Source organism: Polypterus senegalus, chromosome 13, assembly GCF_016835505.1.
Source record: "Polypterus senegalus isolate Bchr_013 chromosome 13, ASM1683550v1, whole genome shotgun sequence".
Classification (NCBI taxonomy): Eukaryota; Metazoa; Chordata; class Cladistia; order Polypteriformes; family Polypteridae; genus Polypterus; species Polypterus senegalus.
This window is the reverse complement of record NC_053166.1, coordinates 28,543,881-28,569,148: the sequence shown is the minus strand read 5'-3', so window position 1 is coordinate 28,569,148 and position 25,268 is coordinate 28,543,881. Positions and strand designations below refer to the sequence as shown.

Here is a 25,268-nt window from a genome sequence, read left to right as displayed (position 1 = left end):
TACTGCAGAAACAAAGCACAGTGTAAACCGTAAGTTTAAATTAAGTTTATAGACACGTTACCGCTGGTGTTTGTCATGCCTACGACGAATACGATATTTGCGAGATACAAATTTAATGAGAATACGCGGGGTATAAACGAGACTTTGGATCACTTTGTAGCAGAGTTAAAATTGCTGTAATGGAGTTAATCTTGCTGGTGAAGGACTGTGCTTATGCAAACAAATAGGAAAGCAAGGTGTAAAGCTTAACTTCAAATTAAGTTCATAGACACGCTGCCGCTGGCGTTTGTCATGCCTAAGACGAATACGATATTCGCGAGATACAAGTTTACTGAGAGGACGCAGGGTATAAACGAGACTTTTGATCACTTTGTAACTGAGTTAAAATTGCTGGTGAAGGTCTGTGCTTATGCAAACGAAGATGAGATGGTCAGAAATAGAATACGGTTTGGCACAAACTCAACAAAAGTGCGACAGAAACTTTTAAGTGCCTGGTCTAAGCTAACATTAAATAATTGCTGGTGAAGGACTGTGCTTATGTAAACGAATAGAAAGCAAATGTTACGTTATTTTTAAAATGTTTCCTTTTCTTTTTCATAACTTCTTTAACACACTTCTCTGCTGCGAAGCGCGGGTATTTTGCTAGTATTACATATTTGTGAGTGGCAAAAGTATGTGAACCTTTGCTTTCAGTATCTGGTGTGACCCCCCTTTGCAGCAATAACTGCAACTAAACGTTTCCGGTAACTTTTGATCATTCCTGCAAACCAGCTTGGAGGAATTTTAGCCAATTCCTCCGTACAGAACAGCTTCAACTCTGGGATGTTGGTGGGTTTCCTCAAATTAACGTCTCGCTTCAGGTCCTTCCACAACATTTTGATTGGATTAAGGTCAGGACTTTGACTTGGCCATTCCAAAACATTAAATTTATTCTTCTTTAACCATTCTTTGGTAGAATGACTTGTGTGGTTAGGGTCGTTGTCTTGCTGCATGACCCACCTTCTCTTGAGACTCGGTTCATGGACAGATGTCCTGACACTTTCCTTTAGAATTCTCAGATACAATTCAGAATTCATTGTTCCATCAATGAAGGCAAGCTGTCCTGGCCCAATGCAGCAAAACAGGCCCAAACTATGATACTACCGCCACCACCATGTGTCACATATGGGATAAGGTTCTTATGCTGGAATTCAGTGTTTTCCTTTCTCCAAACAGAACATTTTTCATTTCAACCAAAAAATTCTATTTTGGTCTCATCCGTACACAAAACATTCGTCCAATAGCCTTCTGGTTTGTCTACGTGATCTTTAGCAAACTGCAGACAAGCAGCAATTTTTTTTTGGAGAGCAGTGGCTTTCACCTTGCAACCCTGCCATGCACACCATTGTTGTTCAGTGTTCTCCTGATGGTGGACTCATTAACATGAGCCAATGTGATAGAGGCCTTCAGTTGCTTAGAAGTTACCCTGGGGTCCTTTGTGACCTCGCCGACTATTACATGCCTTGCTCTTAGAGTGATCTTTGTTGGTCGACCACTCCTGGGGAGGGTAACAATGGTCTTAAATTTCCTCCATTTGTTCACAGCCTGCCTGACTGCGGATTGGTGGAGTCCAAACTCTTTAGAGATGGTTTTGTAACCTTTTCCAGCCTGATGAGCATCAACAACTCTTTTTCTGAGGTCCTCAGAAAACTACTTTGTTCGTGCCATGATACACTTCCACAAATGTGTTGTGAAGAGCAGACTTTGATAGATCCCTGTTCTTTAAATAACACAGGGTGCCCACTCACACCAGATTGTCATCCCATTGATTGAAAACACCCGACTCTAATTTCACTTTCAAAATAAATCCTAGAGGTTCACATACTTTTGCCACTCACAAATATGTAATATTTGATACATTTTCCTGAATAAATAGATTACCAAGTATAATATTTTTGTCTCATTTGTTTAACTAGTTTCTCTTTATCTACTTTTAGGACTTGAGTGATGATGTTTTAGGTCATATTTATGCAGACATATAGAAAATTCTAAAGGGTTCACAAACTTTCAACCACCACTGTATGTTATTCCATTACTGTCCAAATCATTACATTACACTAACACATTGTAACTAAGATGTTTGTAGACACAAACTATAAGCCTTTGGAAGTTTAAAGTTGTTTTTATGTAGCATGAGTATTTAAGACAGGTTCTGACTTTCAATGTACTTCTGTGGATAATGTGGCTTGTGGGAGGGAGGCAGAGAATACATATATCAAAACCATGAAAATCCCCTTTAACCTGTGAGAGCTGGACATATTGGACACTTTGTCTACAGAATCAGGACAGAAGCTTTGTAGGGTTACTTTTACATCATCCTGTCTTTATGTTATGGGGCAGTTAAAAAAAACACAATTAACTGGTGAGTAAATGTTTTAAAGTGTTTTTCCCATGCAAATTTAATATGCAATTGTAAATTTAATTCACTATCATAATGCCTTATAGCACAATGAAAAGTATTATTTGCTTGTCCTGCTGATGCAGCAACATCAAAAACACATGTGACATACAGAATTTTGTCATTGCACCATATAATGTAATAGACACAGATAAATACATTTGCAATAGTATCAAAATACAAAAACAAAAATACTAATCAAAAACATTCAACATGTATAGAATGCACAGCAAAAGTTGTATTATTGTAGAACTAGCCAACCCGTGGCGTACCATACGCTGCATAATCAGGCCGATTTTTTAATGATTTTTAAGCACAGGGAGAAAATTAACATTTGAAAAATCAGTAACATAATAAATCAGCAAGAAAAACAACATTGTAACAATGCACAGAACGAACCAACACACAATCGTCCGTGACTGAAAACTGGCAGAACCTCATCGCGCCTTCTCCTGCCAGACGGAGGGATGCGAGTGTACTGCGCTCAGGCGCGGAGGGTGGAACAGGAGGAGAGGAGAAGGATGTCCACTCCGCTCCCTCCGTCATGTTAGTCTGCTGATTTCTCGTTCGGTAGACACTCATGTGCCCACCTCCAACTCGTCACTCGAGTCGTTGTCGTCTTTGCACAGTCCAGATGCACCTGTGACTTACGTAAACGTTTCATTGCTCTGTGCGTTTTTGGCTGCTTTTCTATATATAATCCACAAAGACACCCGACCATGGTAGTCGCGAGGTGGGAGGGGGGTGTGCACAAAGGGTAGGGACACAACCAGTGGGAGCGTATGAGTCGCACTTAGTGGGAATTCCACGGTTTGCAGCCCGAATGGGGTTCAGCGGCTTACCCACGCCTCTCTGCGCCTGGTAGACACACGGTCAATCTAATGCATAATTATTAATTGAATGCTAAACACTTATGGAAAGACACGGTTGTCTAAAACGGGTTGGTGTGAGAATACAACAGTAAGTGAATGAAAAGATGGAACTCCGGAGAGAGCAAAATACAACACAATAGTGAATCCCCGCCATAACAAACGCTGCATAATTATTCATTGATGGTTGAACACTTCTGGAAAGACACAGTAGTCTAAAAAGGGAGGGTTTGAGGATACAACAGAAAGTGAATGAAAAGATGGAACTCTGGAGAGAGCAACATATAATTGTCTATGAGTGAAGAAGACGCATGTTTATCGCGGATGTGAATTGCTGTATGTAGCGTATAAAACAGTTTGCTATGGTGCACGTGGTCGTGCGTCGTAACCGAAAACTCGGTTTTTAAAGACTGCTTACTTCATTGTGTTTTAACCTCAGTTGGAAAGGATTGTTTTAAGGATCCCATGGGATACTCCTCGCAAACCGTTTTACACGCTGCATATGGCGATTCACCTCAGCGAGAAACTTGCCTCTATGAACAGTCAACGTGGCTCGGAGGTGCCAGGAGTTGGTGTGCGTGGCTCCTTCCTGCGTGCGCCATAGGTGTCTTACTTGTCGGCGGCTCAGTGAATCCACGCCCCTTCCGGCGTGCTTGCCATGGTTGTCTTGCCTTAGTGAATTTTATATATTATATATATATATATATATAAAATATATATATAAAATATATATAAATATATATATATATATATATATATATAGACTAGCCAACCCGTGTACCATACGCATAATTAGGCCGGTTTTTTAATAATTTTTAAGCACAGGGAGAAAATTAACATTTGAAAAATCGGTAATATAATAAATCAGCAAGAAAAGCAACATTGTAACAATGCACAGAACGAACCAACACACAATTGTCCGTGCGGCGCTCAGGGTGGAACGGGAGGAGAGGAGAAGGACGTCCACTCGCTCCCTCTGTCATGCTAGTCTGCTGATTTCTCATCCAGTATCAACTGCCAGCTCATGTGCCCACCTCCAACTTGTCACTCGAGTCCTTTTCGTCTTTGTACAGTCCAGATGCACCTGTGACTCACGTAGACTTTTCATTGCTCTGTGTGGTTTTGGCTGCCTCTCTATATATAATCCACCAAGACACCCGACCACGGTAGCAGCGAGGTGGGAGGGGGGTGTGTACAAAGTGCAGGAGCATCTAAGAAGACACATGTTTGTTGCGGATGCGAATTGCTGTATGTAGCGTGTAAAATAGTTTGCTATGGTGCACGCGGTCATGCGTTCTAACCGAAAACTCGGTTTTTAAAGACTGCTCACTTCATTGTGTATACGACTGTAGGTGAATGAAAAGATGCAACTCTGGAGAGGGCAACATACGGTACAGCGTTTTACATGCTGCATACAGCGATTTACATCCGTGACAAACATGCCTCTTCTTAGATAGTCCCGTCGCGTCTACCCTCGTTCTCGAAGCATACACACCGCCTGGTCATGTGGTGCCTCTGTGTGAACCGGTCGGGCACAGAGAAGGTCAGCTGCCGAGAGAGCATCTTGACTGTTGCAGGGCCTGCATTGGTGAAGCAGGTGAGACGGTAATGAAACAGAGGCACAGGGCTTATTGGTTTTTAAAGACTGCCTCCTTCATTGGGTTTTAACCAATGCACGGAACGAACCAACACACAATTGTCCGTGCGGTGCTCAGGCGCGGAGGGTGGAACGGGAGGAGAGGAGAAGGATGTCCACTCCGCTCCCTCCGTCATGTTAGTCTGCTGATTTCTCGTTCGGTAGACACTGCCTGCTCATGTGCCCACCTCCAACTCGTCATTCGAGTCGTTGTCGTCTTTGCACAGTCCAAATGCACCTGTGACTCACGTAGACTTTTCATTGCTCTGTGTGGTTTTGGCTGCCTTTCTATATATAATCCACCAAGACACCCGACCACGGTGGTAGCGAGGTGGGAGGGGGGGTGTGTACAAAGTGCAGGAGCATCTAATAAGACGCATGTTTGTCGCGGATGCGAATTGCTGTATGTAGCGTGTAAAACAGTTTGCTATGGCGCACGCGGTCGTGTGTCGTAACAGAAAACTCATTTTTTAAAGACTGCTCATTTCATTGTGTTTTAACCTCAGTTGTAAAGGAATGTTTTAAGGATCCCATGGGATACCCCTCGCAAACAGTTTTACACGCTGCATATGGCGATTCACCTCCGCAAGAAACATGCCTCTATGAACAGTCAACGTGGGTCAGAGCTGCATGTAACCTCTACAACAGATGAATATAAATGATGCCGGTTTTTTCTGTGTCGTCGCATCCGAGTTGGTGGGCGTGGCTCTGTGAGTTGCCATCCAATGGTCTTGGAATTGGTGGGCGTGGCTCCTTACTGCGTGCGCCATAGGTGTCTCACTTGCCAGCGGCTTAGTGAATCCAAGCCCCTTCCGGCGTGCTTTCCATGGTTGTCTTGCCTTAGTGAATTATATATATATATATATATATATATAGATGCCCACAAGTGGGTGGGCAGCCAGCTGGCCTTGGCCACCAGAACCACAACTTTGACTTTTGACTGTGCCTAGTATGTTACAGCCGAACGGGGCACCCCAAAATATTTATTTTCTACTGGTATATCATTAGCTTTTTTCTTCTGTTTACTATTATCTACTGTTGACTGAGCATCTTTAAGTATAATGTTCATTGACTTGTACAATCAAGATATTGCTAATAAATTGAAAAGTGTTGTTTTAGAGTGTGTGAAACAATTTGTGTGTTCAAGTATATATTGTACTTGGTGCATGGTTTAACCATCTCTGTTATTGCAGTATAGCTTTAACTTTCTGCAAGGGTTTTAAGTCTGTTCTCAATAATGAGCACTATGTAAATATAATAAAAAGGAACTGAATATGTTTGAGACAAAAAAATAACCTGGCAACATGAAATTGGCAGTGTAAGCTACATGCTTTATGCATTCAGTTATAAAATATTAATTATGTTAAACACATAGTAATATTTAGCACAATAAAAATAAAGAATTTTAGTTTTGCATAGGTAGACTGACTCAGCAGAAAAACACATTTGGAATTTACCTGTATCTGAATGCAATTATACTTCACTGTTAAAACTTACTGGTGACATGACGCAACAGGAAGAAAAAATAAATCAAGCCATAGACCTATTTATTTGTGTTATAGTAAATACTATAAACAGACACTTACCTTTTAGCACACAGACGGCCAAATATACAGTTTATCTCCAACTCCACTCACTCTCTGTGAATAGGCATTCTATGATCATCTATGGCTGTTTCAGGTTGTGGCAGAAGATAAGCCTGTAGTTCCTCATTGAAGAATAGAAAATCCTGATCAGGACTTCAGTTGTTAATCTGAAAAGAAAAAAAATGAATATACGGTAAATGTGATTAATACTTTATTTCAATTAAAACAAGTTCAAGGCTTATTTCACTGTTTTTTCAAGCAATGACAAATAGTACATAAAATGGGCTATTCATTATTTGTAGAAATTATCACATGTTCTGAAGATCAAAATTAAACAAAATTTTATTTTACACATTTACACTTTAATGCAGCTCACAGTTTCATTAAATATAATAACATGGTTGATTCACATTTAACTTTATACCCAAATTTGTCAATATTCTATGTACAGTATATGTACATGAATGTATGCAGAGTTTTCATGGTTAACCCGATTTAAAGAAGATGTTTTCTGTGTTAGACATGAAACAAACGTTTTCATGCAAAAATTTTATATATGGCAGACTTTAAATATAGAAAAATAACAGCAGTCATCCATCTCTCTGTTTTAATAATGATGCACCTGAGATGCCAGTCATTTCTGCATTCTTTAAATCCTGAATCCATCTATGAATCCACCTATATTCTTTGTTGTCTTGACCATGCTTAAATTATAAAAGAAAAGCTGCCACGCACTGTTGCCCGAGATCACAATAGCTTCTAAAAGTTAATCCAATAAGCTTCTTGAGGTGCAATAATCGTTTTCTGTACAGGGCAGGAGATGGGTGGCCAAATGTGGTTTCATTTTGGTTCTATAATAGGTGCTTGATTCAGCAGTTCACATTTAAAATGAACAAAAAGCTTTCCTTTGAGATTTCACTGCACTTACTGGCATCTAAGATGCCACTATGGTTATTTTTAAATCAAGTTCTTTCAAAAGAGTTAACAATAATCTGACACAAATAGACAGTTTATTCATTTCCAGCTACTGCTAAAGAACAATTTCTAAAAAGTAAAATTTAGTTAGATTTAATAAAATTATATGTTGCATGAATGTACATTTGAATACATTGGTGTACAGTATATATACTGTGTAAAAAAAAAAAAAACATTAGAACATTTAAGCAATCAAGGCATATAGCTTATTTTTTAATTATTTTCCTATAAATGACTCTGCTATGTCTCATTTCAGTATTGTAAAGATTCTAGTACAATGAAAAATCTAACACAATGGGTCTTTATTTCAGCCTATACATCAACAAAACCATCCATCACTTCTTCACACTTCAACTGCTGACTGTAAATTAACTGTGTTGTTCATTTCAAAACATGCTCAGGAATTGCTAGTCTAAAACAATTTTTCATGGTAAACCATAAATGGAATTGGAGTTTATCCTTGTAGTAAAATACGGAAGGTTCTAGACCTAAATGGGATGGATGCCAGTTTACTGCAACTCACACAAATTCAATTTTTTATACTGTACTCAAAATTGTTACACTAAGTACACAAGGTTTTGCAAATCAAGGCAGTTTGTTATGGTGACACATATAAACACAAAGAATTACACAAACAGGCATAATATGCCATGGGCATCTATACACATTTCTGCCATCTGTCCATTTTTGCTCTTAGTACATAAAAAGAACACTTTGGACTAAGTTTTACTGCAACTACTGATCTACACAGCCAGTTCCCTTTACAGGACCCTAACTCTTTGTCTCTGCATACAATGGCACAAAGACACATCTTAAGGATATTTCCTTTAGCATTTAGAATTTAAAAAGGTTGTCATTTATTTGTTTTAGGCGCAAAGACGATTCTTCATGTCATCAGTTCGCACACATCTCAATGGTCTGGGATTTTTTTGGCTGATTTTCTAATAAACTTAATAAGTTATAGCATAATGAAAATCGCATAATTAGATCTGGACCACCCTATAGTTTTGCAGTGATAGAAAAGGCAGCTGTTTATCAAAAAGCTTAGTGCATAATATTTTAATGCTACACTCCCAAACAGAGGTTTATGCAGAACAAGGTTTTTAAAATCCGACACCTGACCACTGCCCCAGAGTTTTGGCCATCTTCATTTCACTTTCTGCTTTAATGGAAGGGTGGTCACTGTACAAAGACTAAACTACCTCTATTGGTAACAGCCGAACTATTGCTTTACATTTATTTCTTAGCTCAGACACATAGGTTTGAGCTCTTGCTCTGCAGATGAGTCATAATAAACAAACATAAAAAATGGGGTTTAATGCCCCTTACAATACTATGCAGCTAATTTACATAAATAAAATGACTCTTGGCAAGACCATTACATCTGAACACCTCTTTAATACAATACTGAACTGTCCTCATCCTTGTGCGTCTTTCCTGTGGTGCAAAGTCTGATAATGTCTTGGGGCACAAATTATTGTCCACTACAGGCAAACATATGGTTGTGTCTGCATGCAAATGCACAAGTGTTGCAATTGCTAATGTATATGTTTTAGTGATGCCCCAATCAATCTTCCAACCTTTGAAAACTGGGTGATTTTAAAATCAAGAAAACTTGATTTGTAGTTTATAAATTGGCCCTCAAAAACAGATTAAGAATGAAAGTACTCAAGGAAGAGGGTGGACCTATGCTGAATATACAGTAGAGGGGAGAAGACTGAAATACCACTTTTACATTTAACAAAGTGGAATGACATGTTGAGAACCAGAGATTTACGGACTTGTCTTAGACATGGAAAGGAAAGGCAGAATATTTCATCCAGGTGAACACAGAGTGGAAGAAAAAAATGTGCTTTAAGGAAGTCAGACCTTTTCACTTTGTGCTTTAAATTAAAACCTCTCTTTTTCTGTTAAACAGCTTATTGAACATTTTATTAGAACTATAGGTTGCGACAGGCAGCATGGTGGCACAGTGGTATTGCTGCTGCCTCGCAGTAAGGAGACCTGGGTTTGCTTCCTGGGTCCTCCCTGCGTGGAGTTTACATGTTCTCCCCGTGTCTGCGCGAGTTTCCTCCGGGAGCTCCGGTTTCCTCCCACAGTCCAACGACATGCAGATTAGGTGCACTGGTGATCCTAAATCGGCCCTAGTGTGTGCCTTGTGTGTGTGTGTGCCCTGCAGTGGGATGGCACCCTGCCCAAGATTTGTTCTTGACTTGCGCCCTGTGTTGGCTGGGATTGGCTCCAGCAGACCCCCGTGACCCTGTGTTAGGATATAGCGGGTTGGAAAATGACTAACTGACTAAAAGTTGTGATTATGACAAGCCTTTTACTTTGCTTTAGCTTTTTTTTATTGATGCCATATGTACTATATATGCATGAAGGATTAGGGCTGGGTATAAGCACTGTCACAATGTCCCGATTTGATTTGATATTGATTTTACCTTGACTGAATTAGCATGCACTAATATATTTGAAGTAGTAGTAGTTTTTTTTTTTTTTTTTAGAAATTACTTATACATGCATAGAGAACATGAATACAATATAATGTGATGAATTTCAGTAACACTTTATTTTAATGGTTTCTACATAGTGACTTCATAACATACCTGTATGCATAAGTATGGAATTATATTTAAAAAGAAATGCTTGATGAGTAAAGAACAGTTAACATCAGTATTTGGAAGATGTGGAGCAAAATATCATTGCTCTTTATATAAAAAAAAAGGGTCAAATATTGCATCTTAAATAATAAGTATGTTATTCAATAACCTATTTGTGTTTGGAATCTCCCATGTAGACACCCAAGTCTTCAGCTGTTCACGTGTAACAGTCACATTAATCTGTTTTAGAAAATATGTCTTACACTTCCTCTTCAAACAAAAAGGAAGCACAGTGGAACCTCGGTTCACGACCATAATTCGTTCCAGAACTTTGGTCGTAAACCGAGTTGGTCGTGAACCGAAGCAGTTTTCCCCATAGGATTGTATGTAAATACAATTAATCCGTTCCAGACCGTACAAACTGTATGTAAATATGTAAAAATATGTAAAGATTAAGCACAAATATAGTTAATTACACCATAGAATCCACAGTGTAATAGTAAACTAATGTAAAAACATTGAATAACACTGACACAAAACACCCAGGCTCCCTGATCAGCTACACTCTCTCTGTAGCACACACACCACCAAAGCCCCTCCCTCCCTGCCTGCCTGCCTGCCTGCCTGCCTCCCTCCCTCCCTCAGCTACAGGAGCAGGCTGGCTCACACGCTCTCTCTCTCTGTGTAGCGCGAGCGCGCACACACGCACACACACCTATCCTCCCCCCATCCCTTCCCTGTCAGCTGCCCGTGCTCTCTCTGCGCTTTGCTAGTGCTCTCTAATCTCTCTGTAGCACGTGCTCGTGCAGCATTTTTTTTAAAATGAGTTTTAAGCACTGCAGAAAAAAAGGAAGAATTCCGAAGCGCTTGCAAAAAACAACTCACAAGCAAACAAGTCAGATTGCAGGAGATCGCGCTATTAAACCTAAAGCCTGATCGCTGTAAACAATGTTGTTCAAATGAGTTTTAAGCACTGCAGAAAAAAACATCGCACAAATCCGAACTTCATTTAAAAACCAACTCGCAAGCAACCAAAAAAGTAACATTGCAACAAATCACACGATGAAGTCCTCCATGTAAACAATTTTTAATGAGTTTTAAGCACAAGGAAAAAAGCGAACATTTGAAAAAGAGAAATAACATTGCAACAAATCGCATTATGAACTAAAAATTAACTTTTGAAAAATCCGTAATACAAAACCACCAAGAAAACTAACCTTGCATGAAACGAGTTCTGGCATGAAGTGTTTTCCTTCAGGTGTTTTCTCTCTTGTGATTTCTTGGGTTTCTGGTGCTTTTAGCTGTTTAGCTGGTGGGAGTGAAAGCCTCATGCAGCCATTCCAAAAAGAACGTTCTTGTGACCCTCCACATTACTGGCAGTCTGGCTTTGTTTACATTATGCTGCTTGAAAGCACGAGGGTTCTCCGATTGGTAAATGAGTAAACTGGTAAACATTTTTCCACCTTTTGTAATTTCTTTCTTTACTTCGATTTCAATTTTCTTCAAAACTTTCTTCTGACAACTCTCCACTTGCTTAGAAGCCATAGTTAACTGCAAAAGCACACGAAATACTGTAGAGCACAAAGAGAGTGCACGTCTTATTGAAAACAATGAACAAGGAGCGGCTTTGCTTAAATGAAAAGCATGGCGCTCTCTTTCTCTCTCAGGCTGTCTGTGGGGGGAGGGGGATGTTTTCGCTTGCACTACAGCCTACAGATAGGCAGGCAAACACGTGCAGCAATCTCCTCCTCCCCCTCCCTAGCAGGCAAGTGCTCGCTCGCCTTTCTCTCTCTCTCTTTCAGCTCAGCTTGCAGGCAGGCAAGGGAACCTGGCTTGTTCGTATACCGAGTGTGTGGTTGTGAACCGAGGCAAAAGTTTGGCGATCTTTTTGGTCGTGAACCGAGTTGTACGTGAACCGGGACGTTCGTGAGCCGAGGTTCCACTGCATTTTAAAATGAGGATATAGAGCTGATGATTGTTGACAGTGGCATTAGATGAATGAAACATACAGTATGTAAAAGAGCTATCCATCATGACTGACTGCACCACTAATATGATCTGTACCGATGCAGCTTTTGAATATTGTGCACCAACTCACTCAGGTATCACAAGCTACTCTGAAAATGGTCCACTTGCCTGGCCGGGTCGAAGGCGCCGATTACATAGTAAAGGACTTTTTCTGTAGAAAGCCTTAACAGGCGCATTAGTGACTACTGGATTGGAAACCAATAACAAAGATAACCAAAAATCTACATATAGTAATTGAGCAGGATAGAGATTTTAAAAGATCAATCTTGAGACTAGGAGAATCGATATTGAATTGTTTAAACGAAAAATAACGATTAATTGGAAAATCAATCTTTTACCCAGGCCTACCCATAAATGACCCTGCCCTTTTAATGAGCTTGATTCTGTGGGCCTCTCCTGAAATGATGTTACCAGCCCAAAATCTTACTAGCCATCCCAGAGTTGTAGAGGACGTGAAGGATGTCACTAACCCCCATTAAAGGAATGCTGTTCAAGCTGTACAACGCTAGTTTCTCTTTTCGTGTGTGGTTCCACGTTGGTGTAATGGGCTGCCCAATTCCATACGTACGGTTGATAACCGCAATGTGTTCAAGAAGCAACTGAAGACTCACATGTTTTGTGAATATCTGTCTAACTGAAAAAAAAACTGCACTGGGATACTTTATATTCTTGGCTATTTAAATGTAATTGCTTTATTGATTGTAAATATATGAGTTATTAAATCTTTTCACTTGTGGCAATCAATTTTGTTATCTGTCCTATTATACTTCCTGAACAAACATTATGTACTTGTATTTAATTCCTGAGTGGTGAGAAAACTTAACAGGTTCTTTGGTGTGGCAAAAATCAATAACTAGTTCCGTGGCTTTTTTAATGCCGAGAGGTTGCAGACCAACCTTTCTGCACCAAGAAACAAACTTCTCCACCTAACTCCTATACTGTCTCATCCACCCCCCCAAATTATAAATACACACTACAAGTGCAGAATCACCTGAGAACTTCTGCAAGTGACATGACCTGATGTTATATTCATAGTTGGAGGTGTACAGAGTAAAGAGAAAAGGAGACAGGACTGTTCTTTATGGTGCTCCATTGTTGCTCACATCTGTATCAGTCCATTATCCAGGCCACCATTGGCTTATCCACCTGCCTATCTCTGAGTTTACCCCTTAACAGGGATGGCTGGATGTTATTGAAGGTACTGGTGGAAAAGAAAAACATAATTCTCACAGTGCTGCTGTGTAATTATTAACAGTTTTATTTACAGTTTATCTGTAAAATGTAAGATGCATTTCATCATGAAGGTGATGTCAAGTATAAATCAAAGGATTCTAAATGTGCAGAGAGTTGGAATACCATACATTGATTTAATGTGTTCTGTGTGGTGATCTATTGCTGCTTGCCACTGGGGTCAGGTCAGGAGGAAGCCCCAGAAACGTGTAGCGATTAACAACTGGGTCGGTTTTAAGATGACTTTTACGACAGTCTACTTTAAAGTGGAAAGTTCAGCTTTATTCTTGAAATGTCAACGTTAACCTCATAGTTTACCTTATCAATAATCACAAAATACACCTTTTCACCATGTCCTTAATTTTTTTCCTCTGTGGCTCAAATACAGTGCAGTATATTGTGTTGCTGTTGTAAAGTTGCAAAAGATATGGTATGTGAGACCTTTAAAATGAATCGTGTCAGTATGATGGAGAACATGTGATGCTTGAATACAAAAGCACAACGAATGCATTTGTATGTTGCCATTTTACATCGCCACACTGAAACATTCATCAAACAGTGAAGCATACACATCAATCCCAGAGGATCCTCAAAGCGGCCTTCTGTCACATGTAGATAGTAAACAGAGACTCTGACATCACATTCCAACTTTTATTACACTGCACTCCACGACTTTTTGCTGGTACTAAATCTTGCGCACGCATCGCATTAATTTCTGAGGACATGCTCAGAGGATGTATCAAATGAACGCTGGGAACGCATGATACGTGCACGTACGTGTTCTGCGCATGAAGTATAAACAAGCCCTAAGGCCTTACGCAGCAGAGAAATAATAGACCCTCCACTCCAATCTTTGCCTGATAAGCGAACTGTAGTGGTTCCAGGTGGTCTACCACAAGGTGACACATAGTCCAGGACCAGCTCCTCAAAGGTCTTCATGATGGTAGATCTGATTACAACTTGTCTGTAGTCATTAGGAGAAGCTACATGGGGCTGTGTTAAATGGTGTATTACTATAGTTTTATTTTTTAAAAATTACATTCTAAAATTCTCTGTAACTGTTTTGTGACCCATTTTATATTTTGCATTTCACAGTCTGCATGCAGGTTATTTTACTAAAGAAATAACTTTTCTGAAGAATTAAAATTTTTCATATGCAAAATTTGCAGAAAAGTCATGCAATACCGTCCCTGACAAAAGTCTTGTCGCTTGTGTACAAATTGACCTGAAGTGCCGCTAAAATATATTTCTAATCAAGATTTTGTTACAAGAAATGGGTCATTTTAATCCCATCAGCTTTTGTAATAATGTTTCAGTGCAAAACAAAACTGACAAAAAGTATTCTAATATTCACAGCTTGGTAAAGCCCATTGAGTCAATTTTTGGCAAGACATAAGTGTTGTCGCCTTGTCATATGAACTTCACCTGTGACTAATAATGGATCAATTAGGTCTCAGGTGTGTATAAAAGAACCCCAGTACACTAGACCTTCACATCAACTGCAACTAGACCACTGCAAACATGCCCAAGATTCACCCTGAGACTAAAGTGTTGATTATCAAGAGGCTAAAGACCAAATCCACTGCTGATGTGGCAAACACCTTCAATGTGTCTCAGCGTCAAGTTCAGAGGATAAAAAAAAAGATTTGAAGAGACTGGAGACGTTTTTGACAAGACCAGGTCAGGAAGACCCCGCAAGACAACTGCTCGAGTGGACCGTTTGTTGGCTCGAAAATCCGAGGCCAGCCCATTTTCCACTGCAGCAGAGCTCCACGAGACCTGGTCACCTGAAGTCCCTGTGTCAACCAGAACAGTTTGTCGGATTCTGTCTCGAAATGGCCTCCATGGTCGAATCAGTGCCCATAAGCCAGCACTAAACAAAAGACAACTGAAAAACGTGTGGCATTTGCCAAGGCCCACAGCCTGCTAAAAGGATGGACGCTGGAAAAGTGACAGAAGGTGGATTTTTCAGATGAATCTTCTGTTGAATAACACCACAGTCACCGCAAATATTGCAGGAGACCTACTGGAACCCGCATGGAGCCGAGATTTACCCAGAAAACAGTGAAGTTTGGTGGAGGCAAAATCATGGTCTGGGGTTACATCCAGTATGGGGGTATGCGAGGGATCTGCAGGGTGGAAGGCAACATCAATAGTCTAAAATACCAAGAAATCTTAGCTACCTCTTATATTCCCAACCATAAAAAAGGCCAAATTCTGCAGCTGGATGGTGCTCCATCTCATACTTCCATCTCCACACCAAAGTTCCTTAAAGCGAAGAAGATCAAGATGCTCCAGGATTGGCCAGCCCAGTCACCAGACATGAACATCATTGAGCATATGTGGGGTAGGATGAGAGAGGAAGCATGGAAGACGAAACCAAAGAATACTGATGAACTCTGGGAGGCATGCAAGACTGTTTTCTTTGCTATTCCTGATGACTTCATCAATAAATTGTATGAATCCTTGCCAAACCGCATGGATGCTGACCTTCAAGCTCATGGAAGTCATAAAAGATATTAAATTTGGATCTCACAGCACCACTACTTAATTTGCTGACATATTTTTGGATTTGCAGTAAAGTTGTTCATTTTCTGTATAGGCGACAAAACTTTTGTCTTGCCCAAATTTGACCTTTCTGTCTTGATTAAATGATAAATCTTTTTTCAGTGAAACTAATTTATTTCAGTGCATTAAACATCATTTGAGAGGGCTTTCGCTTTTCATAGGAGTTATTTCTAACACCAGTTGATTAATTAAAAGTCAGGTTAATAGCAGGAGTTCCTACAAAATAGAGAAGCGGCAAGACTTTTGTCAGGGACTGTAGGTTACATAAGGAGAAAGTACTGTATTAGAATGCAAACTTCAACTTAAAGTTTTTAAACAGATTACAATTTTAGATATTACAGTACACAATTTGTAAATTGCCAGCATAATGTGTGTTTGGGTATATGTAGCATGCAGAATTTCTGAACTGATCAAGCTTCCTGTTTCACTGAAAATAATTTGTTTTTTCTTTTTAAATAAAAGCTAGAGAAAATGTAAAAGGCCTACACATTTCACTTTCAATGTTATTTCAAGGTTTCTAATCATTATTGGTCACCTGTCATTTTACATTTATCATGGAAAATGTTTTTTACGGTTTACATGTCAATTGCATACAGCTCCTATACAAAACGTAATATCCTTCCCAGATTAACATCTAAAGTGGGAAAGAGGAACCATAGGACTGGATAGGAAAACATTGAGGCCTCAAGCATAGATGGCTATGTGAGCTGATGCTGATGTGCAGATCTTGACCATCAGGTAGGAGAGAAGTCATGAAGACTAAGTAAAGCAAGTCCATGATTTGAATGGTAAGGTCAAAATACAAGCCAAAGTACAGTATACAGAATAATTTGCATTCAAAGGCAATGTCCAAAGACATGCACAAATTCAAGCACTGGCCCTTGGTGGGTACATGAGCAAAGTGAACTAGGGGCTTTTCAAACTGTCAAAATGCACAATATCACAGGCTCCCTATTTCACTTCCACCTTCTATCTAGTGATTATAGGCTAATAATCATTTCTAACCACGTGCGGTATTATGGTAATTGAGCATGATTTTCCGGTCCTCATCCTGAGACTATAACATTAAGTTTCTATCATTTAGAAAACAGTTTCAAATGAAAACAGTTCGTAATTCAAATATTTGTAGTACTTAAAACTTTCCCATATTTCTCAATCATGTTTTAAGCATGAAGAAAACCCACAACAAATCACTGACAAAATGACGCAGCACATTCACTTACTGATACTACAGCCATCTTGAGCATCCTGTAAAGACATGCTTTGTCAAGTCAACACTAATGCTGGTTTTTGTTACTTAAAAATTTGAGCTATATAGCACAGACTTGCTGTCAACAAGAGTGATCAGAGATTAGGGATACTTACATAACTTTATCAGCACAACTATATAAAAGAATTGTGGTACTAATTCCAAGAGGACCGCAGCATTAATGCACTTTTAGTTGCAACTTCTACTTTATGTGTTTCTGTATTTAAAAGAAGCTCAGAAGGGGGAGCTTGGCTTTCTCAAAAATATTAGCCTAAACCTAATAAAGTGACATTAAACAATATAAGTGCTATTTTTTAATTTTTGTTAATTAACTTTGGGAAACATTTTTCCAGGAATTTTTATGGACATTATTGTTTCCAATACACTTGTCAAGAGATTGTAGTAAAAACCAAGGCATGGTGTCTTATTATGATAACTAAAAAAAACTTGCACATTTGTACAACTGCCAAGTCGCTGGGCACATTGGAAAACAATATGTAAAAACAGCACACTGAAACAACTATTTTTTTCAACATTTTATTGCAATCAAAAAAAGAAATGTAAGCTTTAATCTTTCTACAACTTATGTTATTAATATTTTGTTATGATAAGCACTAACAAAATAAAATGGTAAAACTTTTTTTTCTTAAGGGCCTTCTAAATCATTATAATTCATTCAGCTCTACCAAAGCTCATTTCTGAATAACAACTTTTCATAATTTAATTATGTGCATTACCAACTTATTAATGGCATAGTTTTAATTGTTTTCACTTTGTGGAACAAACTCATGGATGTCAACACTATTATACAGTAGTTACCATCAATGTCTCACAAATTCACAAATGTGGGTTTTTCTCTTGGTATTACTGCTATTCTCCCACATTTCAAAGATATGTAGGCAAGGTTAACTTAAAATATTGTTGTCCTAATAATCAATATATAATTCCTGATACTGCCAATGTCGATCATTCAAATTCTCAAATTACACATGGCCATTTCAAAAAAGAGATGCTCTGATTGATCAGCCCACTGATGGAAATCAGCTGATTTTCAAAAAAAAAAAAAAAAATTATCAATTGGTGATCAGTAAATTGCCCGATCACAAAAATTAAGATTTGGTAAAAAAACAAATACTGCATTATTAAAATGGTAATCTATATTTATAATTACGCCTCAAGAATTAAGAATATCTAGCTGATAAATTGAAGAAAAAAAAAACACGTATTAATATAGTGAATGTATACTGTAAATGTAAAAAAAGCTGTAGTAGTGTAATTAATGATTAAAACCTACAAGAGCATGTACATTTTCATTTAAGCATAATATAAATATACAGGTAGTTCCCAGGTTACGGACATCCGACCTATGACTTACGAACGAGGCCGCAGCTGTGACGAATGCACCTCATTAGCTGCTGTTCCGTCATCTTTGGCCGGAGGACGCTGCAAGTAATGGCTGAAGGGGTGCGATTTCGCTGCTCACACAGTGTAGTGTCCCTCGGGCAGCACCCAGCAGCAAGCGAGCGGTCCATAGTCACCGGGGCCACAGTTATCGCTCATGTGCAGGACGGAGGCTTAATGTGGCGGTTCGCTGTCAGCCCACTACGCCGCCGCAGCTACTGCTTCCGACTGGACGCAGGCTGGATGGAGTGGTGGAGGGCGTTTCACTTCCCGCCCACTACACACGGCTCCCCCCGAATCGTTTTCGGTGGGCGGCTGGTAATGCTGCAAGCGGTGACCCGGTTGTGGCTGAATGGGGCGGTGGGGGGTAGCACTGTAGTGTGCATTGGGCGGCTGCCTGTTGAATGGGGGCGGTGGTGGGCGATTCACTACACGCTTATGTCCGCACCGTGTTCGTTCTCGGTGGGTGGACGCACACTGTAGGCTGCATACTGCTTATTCCCTTAGTCACCTATTACATGAGAAAATATGCTATCTCCGTTCAGGGCAAAAACCAAAAAATTAAAAATCACTATAAACAATACAGTATAGGTAACAGATTTTAAAAAAGGAAAAAACTGGGTGGGGCATTCTTTTGAGGCTTCTTTTTTGTAAATACACATTGACACGCAGGCAGGATGGAGTAGTGATGAAGGCTTTGGACTTCAAACCCTGGGCTACTGACACTGTGACCATGAGCAACTCACTTGACCTGCCTGTGCTCCAATTGGAAAACCAAAAAAAAAAAAAATGAAACCAATTGTATCATAAATACTTTAAGTCACCTTGGATAAAGGTGTCAGCCTAATAAATAAATGTAAATAACACATATATTGCTATTAATGTAAATATAGGAATATTTGTGTACATCAAGTCACAAACACTTATCAAAAACAAACTTGAGTTTTCTTTGTTATGTCTGATTTATTACTTACATATCTGCCCAGAGCATACTAATCTATCAGCATGTATTACATTTACTCAATACTGATAACTATCATACAGCCTAATTTTCTGATCTAAAATTTATTGAATACAAAGGGTTTATTCAGAAGAGTAGAAGATGCTTTAGAAACTTGCAGTGTAGGCTGTTATGAATTTGAATGCTAGATGTCTCTTTTGTTACACTGGACATTGCTATAAAAAGCATTTTATAATGCAAGTTTTCTTTCTTTGTGTTTAAGTATTTTCTAAATTTGCTTGCAATTTTCACTTGCATGTTAACATATAGATGTTTTCTATGATATTATGATGTTGAATTAGTATACAGTAAACACATATGACAGAGGTGGAATGCTTAGGAGAAATGTCTTATAGATCAGATCCATGGTCTAGTTTCACTAACTTGCATGTACTCTAACTGTGCACTCAACAAATTGGTGAAACTAAAATTAACCTATCATAGTACATAAGGGTGCCATGCTCTAAACAGGCACTTTGTCTAAAGTGTTCTGCTGGTTTCATTCTGGATGCTGTCAAGATATCAAGGTGGATTTACAAATGAATGTCAATTTACTTTAAATAGGATTGCTTTCTAATGCAATAGAGACTAAAACAAGCATGTTAATACTAGACATTAACAACCTTCAACTGAAATAAGAAGTTAAAAAGCTGTGGGGCGGTATACCTAATTATGATGATAGCTAATAAGAAGCATTCCTTTCAAACTGGTAGAAAAGTGGACAGTGCATAGTAACCTTTTTAATGAAAGCTGTCAAGATGTATTACTTCATTAGGATTACACGTCTCAGACACTGAACATGAACCTGTAATTTTGTTTATTCCATGTCATCTATTTAGGCATCAGAACCTTAAAATTGCACTAATCATAATAAAAAAGTTCAAAAATTAGCAATAAAAATCAAACATTTAAAAAAAATGTATCTTAAAGTACAGATGATTTTCTGCATTTCCTTTCTTTCTGACCTGATAACACTGTAGCTGTCATCCTAAAGGTGTAGGTCAGTTACTAACCAGCAGAGTACACCTAGAATTTTAAATTACACTAAAGCTAATGAATGAAATATGGCTTATAAATGCAGTTAAAACATAATAAAATAGTGTGCCAATAGATCTCAACTTGAGCTGTCAAATGCATACTCAAATACTGCATATAATTAAACGTGGAAGCAAAGGTCTATAATATGGTTTGTATATCTATAGGAAGTAATCCACAAAGGGAGAAAATAAATGATCAGACATGGGATCAAAGGAAATATATAGCAAATGAAGGGGTGGGGGTGCAAGAGGGGGTCGATTAATAAGGTGTCCTTTTTTTTTTTAAACCTGCATATGCTGGGTTCATGTCTAATCTTTTTCCTCTGATGATGACACACCTGGTAGGTTGTCGAAAGCTTAAAAGTAAAAACAGTTTTATGATACATGATTCATTTTCTCCCTTTGATAATTAAATGTGTACTGCAGTATGAATTTTTGAAAATTAAAATATCAAATCTTCTTGCTGATTTTCTTGTATTCAGCAAGTTTTGCTTGTTTAAAAACTATACCATAATCACTACAAGCAACTTTTATCTACAACAGTATTGTAATAAGCCTCTTATTAGTGTCTCTTTCCGATGACAGCCATTGGGATGATGATAGTTGTAGACATACTAATGATCACTGACTCTTGAGCAGATAACTACAGCTATAAGAATGACAAGTAGTTTTCTCACCAGTACTTGACAGACTAAGCACTAGCTTAAAAAAAAATATATATATATATTACAGTGGTGTGAAAAACTATTTGCCCCCTTCCTGATTTCTTATTCTTTTGCATGTTTGTCACACAAAATGTTTCTGATCATCAAACACATTTAACCATTAGTCAAATATAACACAAGTAAACACAAAATGCAGTTTTAAAATGATGGTTTTATTATTTAGGGAGAAAAAATCCAAACCTACATGGCCCTGTGTGAAAAAGTAATTGCCCCTTGTTAAAAAATAACCTAACTGTGGTGTATCACACCTGAGTTCAATTTCCGTAGCCACCCCCAGGCCTGATTACTGCCACACCTGTTTCAATCAAGAAATCACTTAAATAGGAGCTGCCTGACACAGAGAAGTAGACCAAAGCACCTCAAAAGCCAGACATCATGCCAAGATCCAAAGAAATTCAGGAACAAATGAGAGCAGAAGTAACTGAGATCTATCAGTCTGGTACAGGTTATAAAGCCATTTTTAAAGCTTTGGGACTCCAGCGAACCACAGTGACAGCCATTATCCACAAATGGCAAAAACATGGAACAGTGGTGAACCTTCCCAGGAGTGGCCGGCTGACCAAAATTACCCCAAGAGCAGAGGCGACTCATCCGAGAGGTCACAAAAGACCCCAGGACAACGTCTAAAGAACTGCAGGCCTCACTTGCCTCAATTAAGGTCAGTGTTCACGACTCCACCATAAGAAAGAGACTGGGCAAAAATGGCCTGCATGGCCGATTTCCAAGACGCAAACCACTGTTAAGCAAAAAGAACATTAGGCCTTGTCTCAATTTTGATAAGAAACATCTCAATGATTGCCAAGACTTTTGGGAAAATACCTTGTGGACTGATGAGAAAAAAGTTGAACTTTTTGGAAGGCAAATATCCCGTTACATCTGGCGTAAAAGGAACACAGCATTTCAGAAAAAGAACATACCAACAGTAAAATATGGTGGTGGTAGTGTGATGGTCTGGGGTTGTTTTGCTGCTTCAGGACCTGGAAGGCTTGCTGTGATAGATGGAACTACTTCTACTTGAATTCTACTGTCTACCAAAAAATCCTGAAAGAGAATGTCCGGCCATCTGTTCGTCAACTCAAGCTGAAACGATCTTGGGTGCTGCAACAGGACAATGACCCAAAACACACCAGCAAATCCACCTCTGAATGGCTGAAGAAAAACAAAATGAAGACTTTGGAGTGGCCTAGTCAAAGTCCTGACCTGAATCCAATTGAGATGCTATGGCATGACCTTAAAAAGGCAGTTCATGCTAGAAAACCCTCAAATAAAGCTGAATTACAACAATTCTGCAAAGATGAGTGGGCCAAAATTCCTCCAGAGCTGTAAAAGACTCATTGCAAGTTATCGCAAACGCTTGATTGCAGTTATTGCTGCTAAGGGTGGCCCAACCAGTTATTAGGTTCAGGGGGCAATTACTTTTTCTCACAGGGCCATGTAGGTTTGGATTTTTTTTCTCCCTAAATAATAAAAACCTTCATTTAGAAACTGCATTTTGTGTTTACTTGTGTTATATTTGACTAATGGTTAAATGTGTTTGATGATCAGAAACATTTTGTGTGACAAACATGCAAAAGAATAAGAAATCAGGAAGGGGGCAAATAGTTTTTCACACCACTGTATATATACATATAGATACATTATATATTTATGGAGCAATCTCTTTATATATAATATGCTACTGTGGCTGTTAGTTTGTCTGTCCAGGATTTTAAAATCACCTGTAGTTCGCAAACTGTTTGACCTATTGACCTGGAATTTGGTAAAGATATACTATGTGACTCAACTATTTGCTTTCAGGGTGATGACTAACCTTCAAGGTTATTCTGCTTTTTATTTTTAATTTTATTGTAGAAGCAACTCCCGGTAGCGGCCAGCAGGGCAGCTGTGCAGTGCATGCATACAGGCGCCGTTCTCATCCCTACCACCTTCGCTGTCACTTCCCCTACCTCTTCATATCTTAAATCATTCTTGACGCAGATGGAACACTTAAGTGTTCTTAAGTGAAAAATTAAAGAAAACGTACTAAGTAATTGCAACACAAACACTGACTCAATCAGTTTTAATGCAAAAAGATGCTGACGAAAGAAGGGAAGAAGTGGGCTGCTAGGGTGGAAAAAAGAAGAGCTGCTCAGGAAGCAGCAAGCACATCTGAGCAAATGAATGCTAAATGTACAGAGAAAGAGGATGAAAACTAGGACTGCTTAAGTCAAGTGTATTCACTGCAAGTTATTGTGCAGTATGCCATTGTTGGTTTATATATATAATACGCTACCGTGGCTGTTTGTTTGTCTGTCTAGGATTTTAAATCACCTGCAGCTTGCAAATCGTTTGACCTATTGACCTGAAATTTGGTACACATATACTATGTGATATCCACTATCTTCTTTCGGGGTGATGGTTGACCTCCAAGGTTATTGCTCTTTTTATTTTATGTAACTGTAGAATCAACTCTCGGCAGCAGCTAGCAGGGTGGCCATGCAGTGCATATGTATGGGCGCTGTTCTCATCCCTAACACCTTCGCCACCACTTCCTCTATCCCTTCATATATTAAATCATTTGTGAGGCAGATTGAAGACTTAAGTGCCAGCTTAAATCAAAAATTAAAGAAAACATACTAAATAATTGCAACACAAACACTGACTTAATCAGTTCTAACACGAAAAGATGCTAACGAAAGAAGACAAGATGCGGGCCGCTAAGGTGGAGAAAAGAGCTGCTGCTCAGGAAGCACCAAGCGCATAAACTTCTGTGATGATAAATGTACAGAGAAAGAGTATGAAAACTATGAATGCTCCAGTCAATTGTAGCCATTACTGGTTTCAATATATTTCACCCAGTATACTAAAAAGATTACTAAAAAAAAAACCACAAATCTATAACACAATGAAAACAGTGATATTGACTACATAAATGTATGATTTTTGAGAAGAGATCCAGTTTTCATACTGCATCAAATAGCTGTTTAACACAATTTATTTTACTTTTCTGGGTTAAAAGCTTTGTCCTGGTGTTTTAGCTTTCCTTACATAACTTAAAGGCAAACATGCTTGTGGGAATGAAATAGCAGCTCGGTCAGAGTTTTGCTGCATTAGTTCCATAACCAGGATTTACCAGATTGGTGGCAATTTGTTGTGTTGTAGCCCCAAAAAGAGTAAAAGTAGTGTAACAATGTTCAAATGAGCAAACCTGTTACAAAAACTAGCAAATGTATAAGTGTATCATGGTTGTCAGCCCCTGAGGCTAAAATAGTTGTTTTACAGTATCTCAATTGCCAATACAGGCTCAAGTTTCCTCTCTATTTTAAAGAAAAAAAAAAACATCCAGTAAGAACAACAAACTCTCCCATATACTGTTACAGTAAGAGAGCAATACAGATTTCAGTTTGCATTGCAAAGGAGTAGTGTGCTAGCTGTGCTAAACTGCAGGCTCTGATAGAGTCTGCCACATAAGGCCTTGTTACCTTGATTTAACATATCTGAAACAACATCTAGCCAAGCATTTCTCAGCCTTTACCGTCATGCAACCTTTTTTTTTTTTTTAAATTTATTAATTACCCACAAGTGGGGTGGTCCCCATTGATGAATCTAGCATGAATGTTAAAACATCCGCCTTGGAGAATCAAGCATGAAGAGTGGTTGGAATAAAGTGGTGGTTGTGGGTCCCTTACCCATTCATGAAATGTGTGTAGATACAAACAAGGATAAATAGCTCATACCACTCAATGATGACAATCTGCGACCCATTTTAGTTGAGAACTGCTCTAGCCTATTGACCTATTCTTTTAACAAATAGTATTTTCCAACATGTTCTCTATATATAGATAAAATTCTAATATTTCCAACAAAGAGCATAACTGACAGTTATCTGCTGGCAAAAACAATTTCACATGTACACGATAACATTTACCTTTTGCCTTTTTCCACAAA

At 38.8% G+C, this 25,268-nt stretch overlaps 1 protein-coding gene across 8 annotated transcripts in view; it reads right to left on the bottom strand.

The window, feature by feature from the left end:
• fam13b (family with sequence similarity 13 member B) overlaps nt 1–25,268 on the bottom strand; it is a 122,278-nt gene that overhangs the window by 76,075 nt on the left and 20,935 nt on the right. For all 8 annotated transcript variants that reach the window (XM_039773914.1, XM_039773920.1, XM_039773913.1 and 5 more), the window contains exon 2: nt 6,529–6,695. The gene's annotated coding sequence lies outside the window, so the exon portion shown is untranslated. The remainder of the gene's footprint in view (nt 1–6,528; nt 6,696–25,268) is intronic.